Raw genomic sequence first — 23,157 nt, 5'->3', positions numbered from 1 at the left:
CGTTTTATTTTAGATCGAGATATTGTCATGAGGTAAATTAAAATCAATGCGCTTTCTTACGATCTACACCTAAGATAATAAATTAATTAGCACTTATGTATTATTATTTATTTATACACCGCTTTAATGCGTTTGGTAAATGTTTCAATATATGTTTAGTTTTAAACATGAACGCGATATATTTGACTTATTTGACCACATAGCTACAAGTGTTTGAATAGGTGACTATAAAAGTTGTTACAAAAAAGACATTCTGAACATTTTAAAATATCGTTACAAAAAAAATTTTGAACTCGTTTTAATTGTTTACGATGAATGCTAACACATTTAGTCTAAGCTAGGAAAAATAACGAGCTTGCCAGGATTCGAACCTGGAATCTTCTGATCCGTAGTCAGACGCGTTATCCATTGCGCCACAAGCCCTATATATTGTGCTATATTACACAAACTTTTCACTTTTCGGATAATCTTATCAAGCGGAACACATCGTTTGTCAATGATATGTAATAAGGTTCGGTATAGTTAGCAAAGCAGGTTTAAAACATTCATGTTGAGCCAAATGACTTATATGAATAAAAATAATATACAAGTATTCAAATTTGCCATTTTTGAGTAGATTCTGCACATGATAAAACTAGGCATTAGTCTGTACTAAATCTGCCCTTTAAATGAAAATAATTAACAAAAATGTGTTCTACGATATATATATTGTTTTAATTGATGAGATATATATCAATCCTTTTTTAAAGAAAATGCTTTACTTTTCGTCATAATTAATTTCTAGTGATCATTTTTGGAGGAAATTAGGTAAAAAAGACGCCAAGTAAATTACCTAAAATATTCTCACCAAAATGAAAATAAATCAAAAATTGTGAAGTTCAATTTTTAAATAGAAAAATAACAGACTAAAAAGTGACAAAGTTGCTTTTAACATCAGTCAATTTATCAAGAAAAATTGAACCACAATTTGTCAAGATAGAGCATTTTTAGCAACCTAAAAAACCTTGCATTTTTCATTGAACAAAGACGGGATTCACAATCAGAGTTATCTCCCCTTAAATATGTATACTTTTTTATACATTCACTGCAGAATTTTCTGTTACAATATAAGCCTAGATGTTCAATACTTATTAGTGTTTAAAAATATCAGTTAACTAATGTTTTCAAATTAAATAAATATTTACCCCAGAGAAACTAGCAATATTAAAGAATTGATAAGGATTATTTGTGTGTATGTTAATTTTCAAACTAAATCAAAATAATTTTACATTCATAAATATCAAACTTCCAAGAAAAGGTGGGTATATTAATCAAATCGTGCGGTACATTCAAATGCATTTGAAGAGCTTGGGGTCACTTTGTCGATTAACACAAGCCGATCTGTATGAAAAGAAACATGATCTAAACTCCCTTACTCCTACGAGACTACATTCTTAATTGTTGAATACTGGTTTTAATCGTTTTCCTTTGGAAACTATTTCTGGTAACTAAAATGAGATTAAGGCTAAAAGTAAAAACCCAGGGAAAATTAAGAGAGGCTTGTTTGAATTCGAACCTGGAATCTTCTGATCCGTAGTCAAACGCGTTATCCATTGCGCCACAAGCCCCATTACCATTGGACAACACGGCTTATAAAATGAGGCCTTTGTTCTAAAGTTTTCTTAATGTCAATTCATTAGTTTTTTTTCAATTATCATTTTTTACACTATTTAAATATCATTAAATGTTTATTTAAGGATTAAAGTCTCTTTCTGGTGGTTTCTATCGAGGATAAAGTTGAGTAGGGTATCGATATTTGGAATGGACCGCGGAAGCGTGTCCATGAAACAAATATCGATACCCTACTCAACTTTAATCCTCTCATAGAACCACCATAAAGAGAACTCTAATCCTAATATTTTACAGTCCTAACTATGTATCTCTTCATAGCACAAAATTTACCCATTAATAGTGTTTATTGGCTAATTTATAAGACTAAAAATTGAATTTATAACGTTTTGGATATCCGACAGGCATTTTCGAACAAGCCACTATGATAGTGGCTTGGAAATTCCGCGCCAATATTATCAAATGAACCATACCAATAAAATGAGTTCCGTCTGAAAGGAAGCATATATCCAGAGGGTTTTACTCCGGATATGGAACTATAAATCATTTTATTTAATCTGTTGTTAAAAAACTACGCATGGTGCAAAGCAGTTTGAGTTTTAATATTTTTGCTTCCGTATGATTTCACCACGCTTACAACAATGTCATAACGTGGGCAGTATATTTTAACGTAGATTAGTGCACGTCGGCGTCCCCGATTATCAAACCGCCTGTGTACAAGGAGGTGTGACAAACAGAGAGTTTCTTCAATTTCGTGATCACTTGAGTTCTACTTAATCAGTTCACGTTTGAAATTTCTTGAATACACGGATGTTTACATAGTTCCATCTCATTCTTCCGGATTTTAGAGATTTTTCAAATGTATCGGACGTCGTTTCGAGGAACATGTACAAACACAGGTAGGCCCACTACTGTAAACGTTTACTGTAACCGCTCTCAAAATGTTAGCTATAATATACTATATTGTTGTTTTAAACACTTCAATAAATATTAGAGGTATCTATTACAAGTATTGTAAAAGCTACAATTGAAGGATTCCGTTTCATTGATATTTCGAAACACCCAAACGTACATTTGTGTAATGTAAGTCCTACTCTCGCCGATTACACATTAGATTCTAGATATCAGTACAGTACTTGATCCTGTCCGCCCGAGGTGAATCAAAAATGCATTGTCGTGCTAGGTCACCGAGTACGTGTTACACTTTATTCCAACACATAATACTGACGTGTTCTGACATATCATTATCCGCTATTCGCGTACAACCAAAGATGTTAAAAATGACGAATATGCATGTAGATCTAGGCATACATGTTGAAGAGAACAACCACAGACTCACAGACAACCCCACAACATGATAAACATTGCGACGTCCATTCGAATGATGCAAAACTGTACACAGCTTAACAACATTTAGTTTATTTATCATACGCACGGAGAGCATATGGCTCAAAGAGGTACGGGTAGTTAACATAAATCAATGTAACATTTTTCTACATTTTGTATTTACACACGTAAACATGTATAAGTGTGTCAAATCACTATTTTGATACATGAACATGTTTCATCGAACGTAAACTGTTACGGTTACGGTTAACAGTACTGAAAACACCAAAAGTTTTCTGATTTGGACGCATCAATAAATTACATTCCCGCGCGGCTCCCAAATTGCGCGATGACATACTCAAATTATCGAGAAATAAAGATTGAGTAGCTTTCTGTATGAAATCAACGGGGTTTATTATACTATCAATTCAACCACTTACCTGTAAATATAATTACACTACAACTTCTACCTAACACGTATTTAAGTTTACTTCTGTCGTGGAGTGTTTTATGTGTTTAAAGACATCGTGTTCTCCGTCATCTATATTTTGTGAGTTAGCTCGCTTATGAAGATGAAACACATAATGGAAATCATTTAAAACAAGAGCGTACTGCTGGCTATCGGAGACGATCATTAACAGAGGACAAAGTAGTGATTCACTGGTAATGGAACTAACTGTAAATAGTATCTACAATGAGCTAGGTCTAAAATTGAAACCCAGGTAAAATAAACGCAGCCTTGGCAGGATTCCGAACACTGGAATCTTATTTGATTTCCCGTAGTCAGACGCGTCAGACGCGTCCAATAAAAAAATGGATTAATTACCATGATGTCACATATTTTTAGTATCCTTATATCTGGTTTACAGATCTTTCAAATAAACTGAAATTTACCATACATGATATTTACATGGGCCCATTTCGCCACATAAGTATTTACATATCACTTATGTTCAAGGATATGTGACAGAATTGGTACAGGTAAAACCATATAAAGAAAATTAAAGGTAATTAAATAACTTTCCATTGCTATAATAGTACGATAAATACAGTGATTAAATCCAATCCAATTGTTTCAATACTCAAAGTTTTGACCGCAATCAATTATTTTGTTTCTAAAATGTGCTATATGGATGTTATACACAAGAAGATCCATGTCTTTACTAGCTGAGGATTGTATTTTTATCTGACCATTTACATAAGTAAAAATGTGTTAAAAAAATTATCAAACACGGCTTTTACAAACTCAATACTATAAAATGCATATAGAACCCTGCCATATATTTCAGAGAAACACTGAGTTGATTCCAAATTGTTTAAATTGACATGGTACAATAAACATATCTTGGTAATCACTCAGTACTCAAGACACCCCAAGTGCCTGGTTTCACGTGATACATTTAGTTATTTTCAAAATAACCAAGAAATACTATTAAAAATTCTGATTGCAATAACACTATTTGCAGAACTGATGTTCCTTGGTCTGCCATTTATGTCCCCACTCGAGCTTAACATCGGTAAGAAGGTATCCATGCCAGCATACTACTAATCAAATTATCTGATATATTCTCTACCCAAAAATTTAAATAGAAAAAATGTGATTCCAAGATATCAAAAAGCAAAGAATATTAATTTAACACTTTTTGACCATAGACAAATGGAGGATTTGTGTATATCAATGTATGGACATTGCCGTTATAGCGAAGATTCAGATTTCACTTGAAACATCATGATTTTTTTACTAATTAGCGAGTGCACTAAGGGGTTGTAATCATTCAACAGAAAATTATAAACTTCAGCCTGATTACCCCTAGGGCCCTAACGAGTCACTGAACTACCATGCGTTTAATCTTATAAAATCAAAAGAGGCCCTATATCTGTACATGGTAGTCATTAAACATTCAAAATTTTTGATCAAATATCTCAGAGATGTAACAACATACTTTGTCCCATAGGGACCATTGTTAGGATATCCGATTTGATGCAGTTTTCGTATAGGTCAAACGTATATAAAGGTAGAATAATAAGTATCAAACCCCAGAACACATTTGTTTATTTGGCACCATGGCCCCACCATCTTAGATTCTCTCCGGCATCCCTGATAATACAGCCCTCCCTATAAACACGTTTGTCGAAACTATGTATCATGTTTTGCAAAGTTTCAGCCAAATCGCAATCCCCCCCCCAGAACTTCTTTTTGACTCACCCCCCACCTTGTTTTTCAAGATTGCGGCCCCCCCCCCGGCCAATCTTGATTTCGGAAATCGACCTGAAAAAATAATAACATGATTTTTTTCCCCCCCAAACCCCCCACCCCCCCCTCCCCATTTTTTAGTGTTCAGAATCATTTCCGATGCTTTGAAGTTTCAGCCAAATCGCGCATTAACCAAGATTACTTGAGAAGAAGTTCAAAGTTGTGTTTTTCAAGATGGCGGCTGTTTTGCGGCCATCTTCTTGATTTCGGATGATTCCACACGTAAAAATAACTAGACTTCGTCGGGACCATGTCAGTAAAGTCGTTTCATGCAAGTTTCAGCCAAATCGCACTTGTTAGAACCTTCTACGATCATGCAATAAAACTGGGGCAGCAGAACTACAACTTCTAACAGCCCTAATTATCTGCAGGGCCCATACAACAGTAAATACCGCAGTATCCAAAACACGCACCTACGACTTACACACGCTACACAATGCTTACATTTGGAGGCCGTCTTTACATGACCAGAACCCTTGCTGTTAAAAGGATTATTAAATAAGGTGTCAAAACAAACAAAAGTACAAAAAAATATGTTTTAAACATTCTGATGATTATTAGTGTTGTGTTGGTGTTTATGTTGTTTTATCAAAGTCAAAATCGGCATGATCATGTTGGCAGGGTTTTTAATATTTTTTTCGTGGAATGGTATTCTTGGCCAAAATAGCACAAAAAGCTCAAATGTTTATGTAGATGAGTTGGGACGAAATCTTACAGTTTCAAATGTGTAGAAATGCATTTGTTTCATGAAGTACACAGTGGCATACAAGGTATGAATTATACGTGACCCATTATTGTGAATTGTCTGATCCTCTATTGAACGATTGGCTAAGGTTTCTTAATGCCTCCCTTGGCAAGTCCTCACTTTTGGCCTTGAGTTTGAGGCGTTTGTGAGGACAGGCTACTGGGTTTCTATAACCCTGGCCGAGACAACACCAAATTGAAGCGTTGTTATCGGATAATATTTTTCCTAACAAAAATTTTGGTAGTTTTTACTGCTCCTGCTTGGCGCTCAGCATACAGGGAGTTAGACGTATGGTTTTGATGACCCGTTGTCAGTATAATGTGACCGGCCGAGGTTGGATGTTTGCTTGGTGTCTTAAGATCGAGGAATGCTATCAGTGATATACATAATATAAATGGGAAACATCGTTCCACTATTACAAGAAGGCACAAACATGAATATACAGCAGTCATCCCAAAAACAACACCAAGCACTGAATTCTGAAATATTGGTCTCAGTCAATCCTTCCGAATACAAAAATAACATACCCTTACCTTTTGTTTGGGTTTGTTTGTTTGAATTACATTAACGTCCTAAGTATTTGCTTGTAAAAATGGCTGCATACAGCCAGGTAATAGTCACATGTAAGGACAAATCTTCCCATGAGTTATAGGTGTGTTGCGTGTTTTTGTTGTGATCGAGGTGACGTTTTTTTACATTAGACAGCGGCATTTCATGTTGTGTCTTCTTGTATAGTGGAAAAACAGCCATAACATCATGCGATTGAAAGGCATCCTGTGTATTTTGCGGTGTGTAGCGTGAGACCTAATTAATTTTCAATTACACATATAAGTAATAACATTAAACCATGTAATTTCAATATGATGATATTAATTTGATTGAAAAAAATTCATCTGCTGCTATAATCACGTTTGTACTTTTGTTCGAAATATTATTTTTTTAATTCAACTTTTAAAATGTCTTTATACGTGGCACTAAAATTAATGTATTTTGCTGGAAAGAATTTACTTTTTTCAGTCGACTTTTTACTATCTTTAAATGCATGGACCACTGACATGGAACATATCATTGCTGGTGTTCGGTTTTGGAAGATTTTTATACAGTGTTGTTTTAATATTATACACATAAAACGAAATTTAATATTCCACATGAATTACGTTAACTTTAAAATAAGTGTATTTATGTTTTAAACAAGACTATCTTACTAAATCTGGAAGCATCATAACGTAATTGTAGAAATAAAGCCATAGCATTTTGAGACACTGGTGCGTTCTGAGAAACAATGACATCTGTCTCCATCAGCACATTTTACACGTTTTATTGTATGGATTCATTCAAATCCGAAGTTTTCACCTATAAAGTACTCCAGTCAAGTCATTTTTTAATAAAACATGGTTAAAACGCTTGTATCTAAACGTGCTTCAAGTCCAAATTTAGAATATACAAACTGACTACATTTTATTTTGAGAATAATGTTAGGTCTATGGCTAAATTTTGTTCCGGTTTAATTGATGCAGAACTTTTGAATAAGCAAGGGCTCATAAATGATATTACCTCTATTGTTCCCTATTAGGCCCTGACTAAGTCAAATGCTGCAAAGAGGCAAAAATGATACAATAACCTCTCATTTTTCTTTCATTCTTGAGGATGTCTTCCAAGTTTACAATAAATGTAAGCTCTATCTATATTACAACGGTAAGTTAGTCAGATTTCAGTGTTATGGGAATGCTAATCTGTGACAGCTCGACTTGTCTTTATGTGAATCACATGACATTTGAAAAATCGAGGGTTCGAGAACGTGAGTGACCTTGAACTGTGTCTATGATAGCAATGTTTTAAAGACAAGATACCTTAAAAGATTGGATGCAACACTTAATCCATATATGATATAAGAAGAAACATATGTTTGGCGTCCATGGTTTTGTTACTGGTACAATTATGAATGACGCACTTTTAAAAAATCGATAGAAATGCCTCGAATTGAATCAGCATGGTATAGACCACAATAATAATATTTGACTTATCAAACCAATATTTTGATATTTGCAAAGTTTATGCATCATATGTTATCAAAGTGGTGAGAAATCTGTTTTTTGAGTTTTTACGTATGGATCAGACAATTATTCAAACAGTAATAAGATAGGGCCAACAATATTTATAAGTCTTCAGAAATTTTTTATAGATTTGGCAGAAAAAACTATAATAATGCAAAATTCTTAGTAAAAAAAAAACACATTGCAAATACAATTTTTGTACATTAAATGTCGAAAATCTATTGACTTTTTTTTCAATTAAAAATAATTTGGCATTTCATAACACATGAATTGAAAATCAACCTCACTACGTATTGTCTGAATCCTAACCACTTACAAATGAGTTGATTGACACTGTGTTAAAAAAATTCGAGATCAAATTTTCAATCATAATGTTTTAGGTTGGAACGAAATTGATTGTAAACATATCATTCCCTAGGCACTGACTTTTATTACAGAAGGTGAGGCTTCAACTGTAGGCATCGTTTTGAGTAAGTAATGATAAAAAAATCTGGTTAAATAGTGTTCTACTTTAAATCTTTTACCAATGGATGATGTCTGCAATTTGGGTAATAAAAATCACTTACGACTAAATACAATAGTTTTATTACGTCTTTTATGCCATAAGCATAATCTGGGGATAATGGACTTTCATATTGGCACTTGCCTAATTTTGGCCAAATGCTGTAGGTTAACTTCTCTAAATTACAGTTATTACATCCTAATCTAATATTTAACAATTTGACCATGCGAACATCTTTGCGACCTTAATAATAAGCAAAATTTGTAGGATTTTGGCGCGCAACTCAGATTTCAGCCATTCTGTTTTAATCGCTCGTGTGATCAGGTCATTGAATCTTGGTTCAATTCCATGCTTCAGCACCGAGACACACAATCTGTAAATATATAAAATGGTCGTTTTCACATGTGCTGTATGCGTTAGTTTTCAGCATAAACCGGGACGATTTGGGATCGACCTATTTTACTTTTTATATACTTTGGTGCAAATACTCAGGTTCACCCCATTTTCGTACTTTATTTGTGAAGACCGGTATGGGTTATTATCATTGGTGTTTTCAGCGGCATGAACTTCAGGAAATGTAGCAAAAAACAACAGTTTTCAATACGCTTCTATAAGGCGCATTAATATATGCCGCAATCACCCAAAACATTCACAACAACTTTGATCACTGTCATACACGAAATTACAGTAACGTTTGAGAAAGTATATAAATGCTTACTTGTCAATTATTGCTGTTAATAAGAAGGTAAACTGTTAATTTCAATCAAAGTGTAACTTGAACAATTCCGAAATGCAAAATAATTTTATTAAAAGAATAAAAAGTCTGCAACCAGATTTTAACCTTGAAAAAATTTTTCACTGTATGAACGTTTGATAAGAAAAATTGTTTATTGAACATGGTTATAAGGATCTTTGATTTCTATCAGATTTAAAAAAATACGTATTAAGGACCAAAACATCAGGATTTCATTTTCGACCATTTTGTACAATGTATTCAGATTTTCATGAAATAAAGTTAAAAAAATGGCATTAGGGTTGTACTGAGAAGGGTTTATGGGTGCGAAAATAGCATGTTTCAAGAAGTATTGCTAAAAATACCTTTGTTGTAAACGGTGGAAAAACTTAATAAATGAAATAAATAAAATCACAGAACATTTAATGCTAAAATATGTTAATAAATTTATGTCATTAATACAAATCCATTGTTATTCAGAAGAAGTTCAATATGGTTTTCAAATCCGTTTCGAAGTCATTTTCTGCAATTAACCGAAAAATAACATGTAACATCATTTTCTCGATTGGTACCATAAAATGAACTTTGATGAAGGGTAGGTAGCATAAATTTCACCATAGGTTCCTAATAAATTGCGATAATTTAAATATCTGTTTTCAATCAGATCGAAGCCAATTTTTATGTGGCCTTCGGCCTGCTTGTTTTTTGTTTGTTTTGATTTTGTTTGATTTAAAGGAAATGTATTCTGCTGATGTTGAGGGTAAAACATTCTTGACTAGATGAAATTTTTTTTTCTTTACGAAAATATGACCTATAGACCTTTTTGAAAAGACAGAAGTTTATAGAAAATGTCTTGGTTATTTCTGTATTGTATTAAAAAATATATTTGGTTCGTTGGGGGGAGCTGAACTTAAAGTTTTTCGAAATCACATCAAAAAATGTTATGTTTTCATGAAAAAGTCTAAGCAATTTTTGTAACAATTTATTATTGGATAAACAAAATAATGAAAAACATAGAATTCTGGGTATTTTCTTCTTCTTTTCGTTAGTCACACTATTTCATAGACAAAGTTTGAACATTTACAATAGAAATTGGTAACATTTTAATAAAATACCATGAGTTATGCCATTTGTTTTTTGTTTTCATCCGGAAAAAGTGTGACAACATTATGATTGATCAATGTATACTGGCTATCGCATGATGTTAAATTTCATTATTTTTTTATTACGGCGCATACTAAGGGCAAATTAACCACGCTGTATGTTCTCGGAAATTACCAAATTTTCATACACATATGATTTCTAAAAGAGAAAACAAAAAAAAATGACAGAGTTTTATCTGAAAGTCACCGAAATCTTATTTTTTTTAAATTTATATCATTTTTCAGCTCAAACTATAGATGTATTTGGTAAAATGGACAAAAAGCAATTTTTATCTGAAATAATTTTGCAACTTTTTGCATGACTGTGTGAAAGAACTACAAAACAGTACTGGAAAATCCTTGTGATATTATTGTTAATATTTATTTTACATACCTTAAAAATGTAGTTGTAAGTTTGGTTGAAACATGAACATATTAAACTCCTTTAATGAAAAAATGTCTTTTTTTAAATATAATTTTGGATTGAGAACATGATTGTTTTTTATAGTTTCATAGCTATTGTTTTTCGTGTATATTAACATATAATTTATATGAATGTACAGTGCTATTTGAAATATTTTCTAGAAGTATCAGTGATACGCATTAGCACCTGAAATTGTCTTCATTACTTTACAGCAAATGCATAAATTTAGAGACGAAATTATTTCTAGGTATTCCTATAGGGACCGTCAGCATCAAACCAAACAAATGAGATTCCTGGATAATCCCCTTTTAAGGGCACAAGTTTCATAGAGAGGTGAATGTTTTCGGAGCCTGCTGATTGGGTAATTCAGGGCTTTATCATCAGTTTCAACCTGTAAAATATGTAAAAGATATTTCAAATTCTGTCAAGTGTGTTCTGACAGGTAGACATGTGCAAACGTTAATATATCGTATATAGCGAAATCATTTGGTTCTGCGGTCTCTTATAACATTTGTATATGGTTCTGGATCAGGATTAGGTACAGTAGTTTATCAGTAAATTTTTGGTGTTTCAAGTTTGTCTTTCTCCTAGTGTCACATTACAAGTGCACGGAGTCTATATTATCCTGCTAAAGACGGCTGAAAGACGTCAATCTCATCACACACATGGAAACTCGACCGACATTGTTTACATTCCCGGTCATTGCGCCGATATACGATATGTTGTCAAATGATACTAAAAGTATAATAAAAATAAACACTTGTGACTTCATGGAAACATCATATTTAGTTTATTGTTAAAACAGTTAATACCTAAATAACAAAACATATTTTAAACATGGTTCACGTCATAGTAATAGTTACGTCCCTTTACACGGATCAGTTCACGTAAAAATCCTCAACAGAAAAATACCTTAATTCAATCTACCGCTATCGCTTTCAGGTATATAATGCACCAGTACACAGCATGTATTGTTTAGATTACAGTTATAATAAATTATGTAATTTATCATAAACATATTAGTATAACAAATATCCCGTGCAAATGTCTATCTGTAATATATATAACGACTAACAAATCTTACAAACAGAGGACACTGTGGAAGATAAGCTTTGCTAAACAGGCTTTTATCTCAATAGATAAAGTGTTTTATTAGTAGATACTAACGTCACTGTACCCAAATTGATACCAATATACGTAAATTTCTCTTTTATGACATTTGTTGCTTGGTGTGCTTCACCTTTTTCTGTTTTTTCGTTTTTGAAAAAGAGCAAACAAACTTTATTTTGATGCTTTATTTTTGTTATTACAATGCTTACTTTAACTGTTAGAATGATAAATAGCATGTGTCGGAATCTCTAGATTTGTCACATGATGTGTACCCGAATTGATACCCAGCAATAAACAATGTATAAAACTAATATAAATAAATATATATATATATTATTATACTGAGTTATACTGAAAAGTTACATTTTACTGTAAAAATTGTATAAGTGTTTTTACAACAGTACCTGCGCTAATTTAGTACCCCCGTAAGACCACGTAATGACTATTGATATTTCAATGATTTAAATTCAGTTTTCTGAAGCATTCACCTAAGCCTATATAGTTCCAATGTGGTGTATATGTCATAGGACCACTATCAATTATTTCTAATGTACTACTAACAGAATTATGGATCAATCAACTTAAAATATACTTGAATCTAGTAACGGTTTTAGTAAAAAAAAAACAAGATGGGAGATATAACGCTATACCAAGAGTAATTTGCACTTGATTAAATAAATAATGTAAGGCAACTATATTTTTTCTATTTCTGTTAAGTATTTATATCTTAAATTTCATTAGGTAATAATTTTCTTTTTAATGAGGCCTTACGGTTTGAAAAAAACCTCTACTATTATAGTACAGTCAAATAGTTATTGTCACGCGGCCACATTTCTTGGATAACACGTTTCAGACAAAGTTATCAACTGCAAAGTTATCTTTCAGAGAAAATAACAGAAATAGTTGCATTAAACGAAGCGTAATTATCAATAAATGATGTATCTTTGGTATCCTCCTCTGAGAAATGAAGTAAACTTTAACAACACAAATGTTTTAGTTTTTAGCTCACCTGGTCCGAAGGACCAAGGTGAGCTTATGCCATACCGTGGCGTCCGGCGTCCGTCGTCCGTCGTCCGTCGTCCGTCGTCCGTCGTCCGTCGTCCGTCCGTCCGTCCGTCCGTCAACAATCGACTTCTTCTCCATAACCGCTGGTCGGATTTCAACAAAATTTGACTGGTAGCATCCTTATGGGCTACTAACTGAAAATTGTACAAATGATGGGGCTGACCCCCCAGGGGCCTGAGGGGCGGGGCCAAAAGGGGTCAATTTGGCTATTTCCATATAAACGACTTCTTCTCTGAAACAAAGCATGGGATAGCACCCATAATGCAATGGTAGCATCCTTATAGGGTGGGGATTCAAAATTGTACAAATGATGGGGCTGACCCCCCGGGGCCTGAGGGGCGGGGTCAAATGGGGTCAATTTGGCTATTTCCATATAAACGACTTCTTCTCTGAAACCAAGCATGGGATAGCACCCATAATGCAATGGTAGCATCCTTATAGGGTGGGGATTCAAAATTGTACAAATGATGGGGCTGACCCCCCGGGGGCCTGAGGGGCGGGGTCAAATGGGGTCAATTTGGCTATTTCCATATAAACGACTTCTTCTCTGAAACTAAGCATGAGATAGCACTCATAATGCAATGGTAGTATCGTTATAGGGTAGGGATTAAAAATTGTACAAATGATGTGGCTGACCCCCCGGGGGCCTGAGGGGCGGGGTCAAATGGGGTCAATTTGGCTATTTCCATATAAACGACTTCTTCTCTGAAACCAAGCATTGGATAGCACCCATAATGCAATGGTAGCATCCTTATAGGGTGGGGATTCAAAATTGTACAAATGATGGGGCTGACCCCCCGGGGGCCTGAGGGGCGGGGTCAAATGGGGTCAATTTGGCTATTTCCATATAAACGACTTCTTCTCTGAAACTAAGCATGAGATAGCACTCATAATGCAATGGTAGTATCTTTATAGGTTGGGGATTCAAAATTGTACAAATGATGTGGCTGACCCCCCGGGGGCCTGAGGGGCGGGGTCAAAAGGGTTCAATTTGGCTATTTCCATATAAACGACTTCTTCTCTGAAACCAAGCATGGGATAGCACCCATAATGCAATGGTAGCATCCTTATAGGATGGGGATTCAAAATTGTACAAATGATGGGGCTGACCCCCAGGGGGCCTGAGGGGGGGGGTCAAAAGGGGCCAATTTGGCTATTTCCATATAAACGACTTCTTCTCTGAAACTAAGCATGGTATAGCACCCATAATGCAATGGTAGCATCTTTATAGGGTGGGGATTCAAAATTGTGCAAATGATGGGGCTGACCCCCAGGGGGCCTGAGGGGCGGGGTCGAAAGTGGCCAATTTGGCTCTTTCCATATAAACGACTTCTTCTCTGAAACTAAGCACGGTATAGCACCCATAATACAATGGTAGTATCCTTATAGTGTGGGGATTCAAAATTGTGCAAATGATAGGGCTAACCCCCCGGGGGCCTGAGGGGCGGGGTCAAAAGTGGTCAATTTCCATATAAATGACTTTTTCTCTGCAACTTAACATGGGATTACGCTCATAATGCAATGGTTACATCCTTATAGGGTTTGGATTCAAAATTTTGCAAATGATGGGGCTGACCCCCCGGGGGCCTGAAGGGTGGGGTCAAAAGGGGTCAATTTAGCTATTTCCATATAAACGACTTCTTCTCTGCAACTAAGAATGGAAGAGCACTTATAATGCAATGGTAGCATCCTTATAGGGCTGGGATTTGAAATTGTACAAATGATAGGGCTGACCCCCGGGGCCTTAGACGGCAATAGATGCGAGGTCAAAAGGTCAATTAGGCTACTATTTTCATATAAATTACTTTATCTCTGAACCTATGTATTGGATAGCATATTTGTATGGTATCAATAGCATCATTGTATGGTTGTGATTCAAAATTAAACTTTGGGAGTCAATTTGCTTATTTTTCTAATTGTCAGAGTCTTGTGATTAATTACTAACAAAAAACCAGGTGAGCGATACAGGCCCTCTGGGCCTCTTGTTTAGAAGCCGCGCAAGTTTGTAATAAGACGGATATATTTTCTAAATATTACTGTTTAATTCATTTACTAATTTTAGAGATGTACGACAGGTTTAATAAAATGGATGTTTCAATAGAAAATTAATTATACATACTGTTCATAAATTTGTTTATGAGTTAATTTAAACATTATTTATTAAATGATAAGGCAATAAATGTAGAATACAATTCAATAATATACATTCGGATTCGGTGACAAGCTTTAAGCGTATGTAAAGTCATCTCCTTATTAGTAGTAGGCGTTTATCTTAAAAAGTTGAGTGGTAAAAAAGGGGGGAATGCTATATTTAAACAACAGTGATACAATCCAGGTACTGATACAGTTTTCCTTAATTATTTGCAATTATGTGCAGCAATAGAATATTCAGCCACATCTACAATGTAATGGGGTTAAACCTGGCTAATTGTTCAATATGAACATTGTATTTGACTTTATAACACATAAATTACAACAAGTTTATGTAATTGTATTCATTACAATTGCACTTATACAGAAATAACATAAACTTAAAATAAACTTAGTATCATGGAGTAAGTTAACAAATGTAGATTATTCTATTCTTGGAAATGCCAAAGGCACATGTATTTATCTTTGAAGTAAAAAAATAAAAGTTAGTTTATGTGCATTAAATACATAGCATTGTTATCTTTCGTATGAAAAATAAAATATAAATATTATAAACACAAGACCTTAATAGTGTACAAGTATTGACTAATGTACACAAATCTATATATTGATTTAAATGTGGCATAGTTTCATGCATTTAACGTAATAGTAAACGGATTACAACTAGTTGCAATCACACTGACCCTGCAGGTAGAGCGTTAGAACCCTATTGCATGATCGTAAAAGGCGACTAAATTTAGGATCTTATCTTTCCTCTTCTTCCTAAGTGACTTTAATCTTTCCTAATGCCTCCCTTGGCACCGCCTCACTTTTGGCCTTGGGTTGAGCCTATTGAGCTATTAACAGCTATGGTCATGTAAGGACGGCCTCCCATGCATGCGGTGTGCTTGCGTGTATGTTGTGCGAGGTGCGTGTTTGGGAGACTGCGGTATATTTAAGTGTGTCTTCTTGTGTATAATGGAACTGTTGCCCTTTTTATAGTGCTATATCACTGAAGCATGCCGCCGAAGACACCAAGCAACACACTCCACCCGGTCACATTATACTGACAACAGGCGAACCAGTCGTCCCACTCCCTGTGTGCTGAGCGCTAAGCAGGAGCAGAAACTGACCACTTTTATAGACTTTGGTGTGTCTCGGCCAGGGGGGTTTATATCAGAACTCAGAGCCTTCCTCATAGGGGCGAACGCTCAACTCAAGGCCAAAAGTGGTTGGCTTGAGGCGGTGTCAAGGGAGGCATTAGGAAAGATAAAGTCAGTTAGGAAGTAAAGAAAAGATAAGATCCTAAATTTAGTCGCCTTTTACGATCATGCAATAGGGGCAGCAGGAAGTTGTCCTCAATATACCCTCATGTACATAAAGGATCGTCATACACATTTTTATCAAATAGATGTGCTTTTAAGCTACTACATTAAAATCGGAGTCTTGTAAGATATATTTGAGATTTATGGGTCCCGCAGAAGTGATAGTTAGGCGGTTTGCTTTTTGTTCTGTCAAGATAATTTATAAGATTGGCCGTCCTTACATGACCATAGCTGTTAATAGGACGTTAATTAATCAAACAAAAAACAAACAAACTAAAATATCTCTAATAGTAGTTGGAAAATTCGTGGTTGGTGGGAATAGTGGTGGGGAAGGAAAATTTTTTTGTAAGAATTAGTGTTAGTCCTTAATAGTGTATTGAAGATTGGATTGCTTAGTTTTTATGTTATGTACCATTTAATTTAGAATTTCTTATAAGAAGTAAATTTGAAAGAGAAGGAGGAGTATGATAATGAACTATGTTGTGGAAGCTTCATTATTTTATGTCTTTCCTACGTTCTGCTAGTGTGTCCCAACCTGTATCTTTATATATATATATTAAAGGTCAATACTGACTTAATTTAGTGCCCCAGTAACTATTCTTGCTTGTGTATTGATTCTAATTTATTGTTGGAAAAAAAAGTTGGTATAGAGTCCCATACGACTTCAGCATATTCAAATATAGGCATAATGGATAAGAACTATATACGTTCTAAAGTGTTTCGATCAAGAAGAAATTTATGTTTTCGTAAAACTTTGTTTGTTTGTTTGGTGCTTTTGAAATAATACTATCGACAAGATTAGTCAAACTCAAATCAGAGTTAAAATATGCACCTAAATGCTAAAGAGATATAACTGGGTTTACATTATTATTGTTCATAGTTTTTTGCGGGAGATTCAAATCTCGGATGCATGCAATCTAGCACAGACTAAATCAATCGCTTACGTTCAGTGTCAAGGGTGTTGAACGGTATGATATTTCAAAGCAGCTGCCAAAGTCATAAATTGTCTTCTCCAGCATTATCCGAAATCAGGGTCCTCCATACCCTCCACCCCTGTGATTAGTCCTCTAACATGTTGCGGAGTGTGATTTGTGTATTAGATAACGTCCCTATTAACAAGCCAGGGTCATTTAAGGACTGCCAGGTCTGTTGATGGTTAGGAGGTAAGCCAGATTACCGAGAGAAAACCCACCGAACCCAGCGGTATCAAGTTACCCTGCAAGTCTGCCTCACATGTGTGATTCGAACTCGCGACCCAAAAGTTGGAGGGCTTGTGGTAATATGTCTGGACATTCTTTTACCACATCTAGTCCAACGCGGCACCGTACAGAATGTGACGTGGGACGCTTTGCTGATGACACATCATGGTTTTCCCTTTGGAATAACAGACTGACTTTGTCCTGTCTCACCGTCATTTTTTTCATTCTACAGGTACACTTTTTTCTCATCCTTGTACACGCTCTTTGCAATTTTAGCCTCCTGAATAGAACTTTGTTATGTCAGCCATTACAGAAGACTACGTACGTTAAACATCAGAAGAAAGATTTTTTACGGGATACCTCTGAATAATTCCATACCAATCATTGTCTTTGTTTTTGAGACGCTTCAATAGTAATACGGTATTTGACAAGGGGTCGGCAAGATGTTGCACTATTTATTGAACGCTGTGCTTTCCTTTCATGATTTATTTAGGCTATACTTTGGCACACAATGTATGCCAACATTTAGTAGCTGTAATTAGTATTTTGCCGAGTGACTAACGATTGTAGCGCAGCACCCGCTCGCAAAAAAAAAATGCAAGTCCATTATTACCGTTATTGTCGTTTACCTTCTTTTAATAATTCACCACTAGTCATATCGGGTCTGGTTTTGCTTTAGAAGCAATCTATCATATTCATGGCGTCAGACACGTCAAATTGGGGTGGTGATATTGATTTCACCAAATGTTTGAAGGTATGATTTTCATTGAATATTTGTTAGGAGTTTGATGTAATTAATCAAGTTCAGTTTGTTAGACAAAAGAAGTCATTAATTATATATGGCTTTTTCTTTAGGTAGTAGTGATATTCATATTATTGTAAGTCAAAAAGGAACAGTAAATGGAAACAAGAGGCCCAAAGGGCCTGTATCGCTCACACTGGTTTTGTGTCAAAGCCAGTAATGTATCTGAAATATAATTTCATGCCTTGTTTCTTTTTCTGAAGAACATTTGGGATATTTAAAACCTCCAATTCCCCTATTGGGCCCCACTCTTTCTCCTCCAGGGAGGTCAAAGCCAAAAATTTATATACGAATTCTGTTAACCCCCAAGGATATTTCTGGCCAAATTTTTGGTTACAATCCATGCAGATATACTCTAAGACAAGTTAGAAATTTTTTAGGATTTTACCTCTAATTTCCCCTATTGGGCCCCGCCCTTTCCCTGCCCCCTTGGGGGGATGCAAGTAGCGATTATATAGGATTTACCTTGTAAATACCCCTATTTGGGCCCCACCCCTCCCTGCCCCCGAGGGGTCAGAGCCAAAATTTAAATACAAGTTCTGTTCCACCTTCCCCCAAGGATTTTTCTGGCCCAAATTATGTTACAATCCATTCAGAACTCTAGGACAAGTAATTGATTTATAGGATTTACCTCTATTACCTGCTATTGGGCCCCGCCCCCACTGCCCCCCTGGGGGTCTCATAGAGCCAAAATTTATACAATTCTGTTCCCCTTCCGCCCAAGGATGTTTCTGGCCAAATTTGGTTTCAATCCATGCAGAACTCTAGGACAAGTAGCAAAAGTTTATAGGATTTAACCTCTATTTCCCAATTGGGCCCCATCCCTCCTTGCCCACGGGGATCAGGAGCCAAAATTTTGAGGTACAAGTTCTGTTTCCCTTCCACCAAGGATGTTTGTGGCCAAATTTGGTTTACAATCCAAGCAGAACTCTAGGACAAGTAGCAATTTATATACGATTTACCCACATATCATAACCCCAATTGGCAGGTACCTGCCCCCAGGGGGTCAGAGCCAAAATTTAATGGCAATAGTTCTGTTCTCTTCCCCCAAGGATGTTTTGGCCAAAGTTTGGTTCAATCTCGGATGCAGAAACTCTGCAAGAAGCGATTTATAAGGCATTTACCTCAATCGCTTACGTTGTCCCTCATTGGGGGTTTAACGCCTGATCCTTCCAAAGGTCCAGCTGCAGCCTATTGTATATTTGGAAAACCTGGTCCAGCTTATCCGAAATCAGTTTCCTCCAGATTGGGGACATCCTTTAGGCAACCCTGGATTATCCTACATGTTGCGGATCATGATGTGTCTGTTTGGTGTATTTAGTTTGCCAAGCTTAACAGCCATGGTCATTTTAAGGTCTGAGCCAGGTCAGGGTTTGGTGGGAATTTTAGAGGGTCCTGATTTCTCGGAGGAAAAACCAATTTATACCAGCGGGTATTTGTACCTGGCAACTTGCAATGACAGGCATTTAAGTTTTTTGTGATTCGAATCATTGGCAACCTCTGTTTAGAAAGTGGAGGGCCTGGTGGTAATAGTATGTATAATTTAACCTGTAGTCCAAGTGGGGGGTGTTATTGGGAATGCCCCGCCCCTAAATGTGACTGGACGCATGACACAATCAAGGTTATATTTCCAAATTGAGAATAACAAGATTTGATCTGACTTCCTGTCTTGCCGTATTTTTTTCATCATAAGTTGCAGGTACAACTTTTTTTTATGGTACTACGCTCTAGGTTGACAATTTTCAGATTTATGAACAGGAACTTTACCTCTATGTCAGCCATTACAGAATATACTGTTAAACATTCGGAATAAAGTGATTTTGTTTGACGGGCCTTCATACCTTTCTGAATAACTTCCCATACCAAATCCATGGGATTGGGACGTGTTTTTGAGACGCCCTGGGGGTCATTGAGCCTTTGCATTTATACAAGTTCTGGGGGTTACAGTTGCGTCCAGCAAGAAATGTTGCATGTTTTGGGGTTCTACGAGAAAGTTACTTTCAATGTGATTTTGTTGATTTAACACAGGCACAAACTTTGCTGGCACACTGGTATGCCAATCCATGTGTCCAGAACTATATGAGATAGTAATTGATTTAAAGTGAACGTCCAATGATATGTCTGTACTTAGCGCCACGCACCCGACGGATCGCCAATAAATGCAAGTCCATTATTACGGACGTATTGTCGTTTACGCGTTTGTGATAATGTACTACGTTTGTCACAGGAAGCGAATGCGGTACGTGGTGGATATGCATCAGGTTTAAGGTAAATGTTCCATCTATCATACATCAAGGGGGGCCAGAGCCTTCGTCAAGCTACACGTTGGTTGGGCAGTGTTATATTGAATGGATGTTGTGCACCAGATTTCGAAATTAGGACATTTCTTGATATTTGTGGTAAAGTTTGAACCATGCTAATGTCATTCACTGATTTCAGAGTTTTGTTACCCGGACTACATAAGACGTCATTGAAATTATATAGGCTTTAATTATTGGGTGGGGCTGGGGAGTATGTCCGTCGATTCGATATTAATGTAAGTCAAAAAAAGGGGAGATGTTGTGAGACTGAAAAAATGGGTAAGACATTTTGTGTACATAGAGTTAGTAAGATAAGTAATATTATTGTACATTCAACTTTAGTAAGGCAATTTGTTTTGTCAATTTCCTATCAAATTCATTTTTAATTACGTAATTACACTCAATGATTTGACAAGGCAATTGGATGCAACACTCAATGACACTGCCAGAGGTAGTTGAAACAGGATTAAAAGACAAGAATAGGTTTTGGAGGTATATGATCGTAAGTGACAGAAATACATACAGTGTCGTAGTTAGAATTTCATTTAACCATGTCATTCAGCAGGCCAATTGAGACAACCATTGTGGACTTTGTGAGGACAATGTTCCATATGGAACATAAGATCTCGCTCGCGACGGTTAGAGATCCTTTTACCGGAGAGAGATTTTGATGGAAATTTTACCGTCGAAATTCCAGGTTTGCAGGTAACTTTTTGAATTTAACTTAAGTTTACTAGCGTGAAAAACAATATGGAATTTCTTATCGGGTTTGTGCGATCCTTACATTAACTATAATTGTGGTTACCAATCTGGAATATTCTAGAACATGTCACCTCGCCACCATGATATTTCCGTTTGGCCTCGAGACAAGCCGAAACCGACGAGCAATTATTTATCACAGTTTGTTGTTACAACGATTTGTTGTCCTCTGGTCTGAGACTAGTGCCAGGAAGTTTGCTGACTGTTTCAATTATTATTTCAGTTGCGTTCCCAACACCATTGCTCTCGCCAAACCGGAAAAATCTAACACATTCTTTGCGACTGAATTGTTCAAGGTCATTTAATTCATGTGCAAGATGGTCATTTTCGGATTTAAAGCACATTAATTTCAGCTCTGAATGGCGTTATTTCGTTGTTGACTATAGCCTGTATATCAGGTAACATTATATTTCTGACACTGAGGGGAATTTGCTATATATCAAAGTTGGGCAACGTGAGTACGCGGGGCTGTGAGGCTGTTGTAGACATGTGTTGTGAATGTATCTGGTTTTGGACCCTGTGAGACACCTTGGGATGGGGCCAGCAAAGAGGCGAACGACTCCCTTTGAAATTGAGTTGCTGAAGGCGGGATATAATTCATGTAACAGGAGAGGATGTAACATGCCTGGAAAATTAAAACGAAAAACTAGGTTAAGCACAATAGTAGAGCCAAAAATCTTTGTTTTTGCGAGTTTTGCAAATACCACAACGTAGCTGTTTACCTTTGCCTTTATGAGTAAAACATTTCCCCTTTAAAAATTAGTTTGTTGTATGAATACGGCCTTTGCGCAATCCTTGTTCTTTGTTTGGCTAATACGATTGCAGATTTCTATTCTGGAATTATTAAAAACCCTTTTTGCTTTTTTCTGATTCTATTCTTTGGATAGTTCTCGAAACAAGACCTGGAGCTGAAATCAGAATCCAGCATTTATAAACAAAAGCAATTATTTTTAAAGATTAAAAGATGCTCCACCGCCGACAGAGCATAAATGATATTCATCATTTGAACAATTTAATTGTTTTACATCGTGTTTATTTGGCAATTTTAGCATAATATATAATGCCTAATTTTAAATTAAGTTTAGAGCAACAAAAAATACAGAAAATAAATTTTCAGTTCGCCTACTTTGGTGCATGCACAATCATTTACTTTCATTCCAAGTATAGGATATAGTGCCACGGAATTTTTTCGGGTATGCAATTAATTATTTTTTATATACTTTTTAACTTTAAGTAATAATTTTTTCCAAAGGTGTAATGGTGTAAAGTAAGTAAGCTTTTGTAACTGAAGAAAAATATCTAAATCGTCTTCTCCTAATTTTGATAGTGAAAAAATATCATTTGTCGGCGGTGGAGCATCTTTAAGTTCCTGGACACCAAAATCTAGTATTCACGCTTTCTGTTATAATCATATGCAAAACAATCAATATGTGAAGTTCGCAAAAAAAAAAAAATAAATGTTATAAATAAATAAAAAATAAATAAATAAATAAAATCTTCATGTGTGACGTTATGCAGTTTATCTTTCCGACTGTCTGTCTTCCTTCAGAATAACCAGAGCGTTATCGGTGTTTATTTCTACCGACTTACCTGTCAATGCTGGTTAATTGTGGCTTGACAACCCTATTTCCTGCTTCTAGTACTCTCCAAGTGGAGCTTACGTATCTCTCTACATGGTC

At 35.7% G+C, this 23,157-nt stretch overlaps 1 non-coding gene across 1 annotated transcript; it reads right to left on the bottom strand.

Moving 5' to 3' along the window:
• Positions 1 to 350: 350 nt before the first annotated feature.
• Trnar-acg (transfer RNA arginine (anticodon ACG)) lies at positions 351 to 423 on the bottom strand. Its single transcript has one exon. It is a non-coding gene; the product is annotated as a tRNA-Arg (tRNA).
• Positions 424 to 23,157: the final 22,734 nt, after the last annotated feature.

This window comes from Argopecten irradians, unplaced genomic scaffold, assembly GCF_041381155.1.
Source record: "Argopecten irradians isolate NY unplaced genomic scaffold, Ai_NY scaffold_0227, whole genome shotgun sequence".
Classification (NCBI taxonomy): Eukaryota; Metazoa; Mollusca; class Bivalvia; order Pectinida; family Pectinidae; genus Argopecten; species Argopecten irradians.
This window is presented reverse-complemented; position numbering and strand designations above follow the sequence as displayed.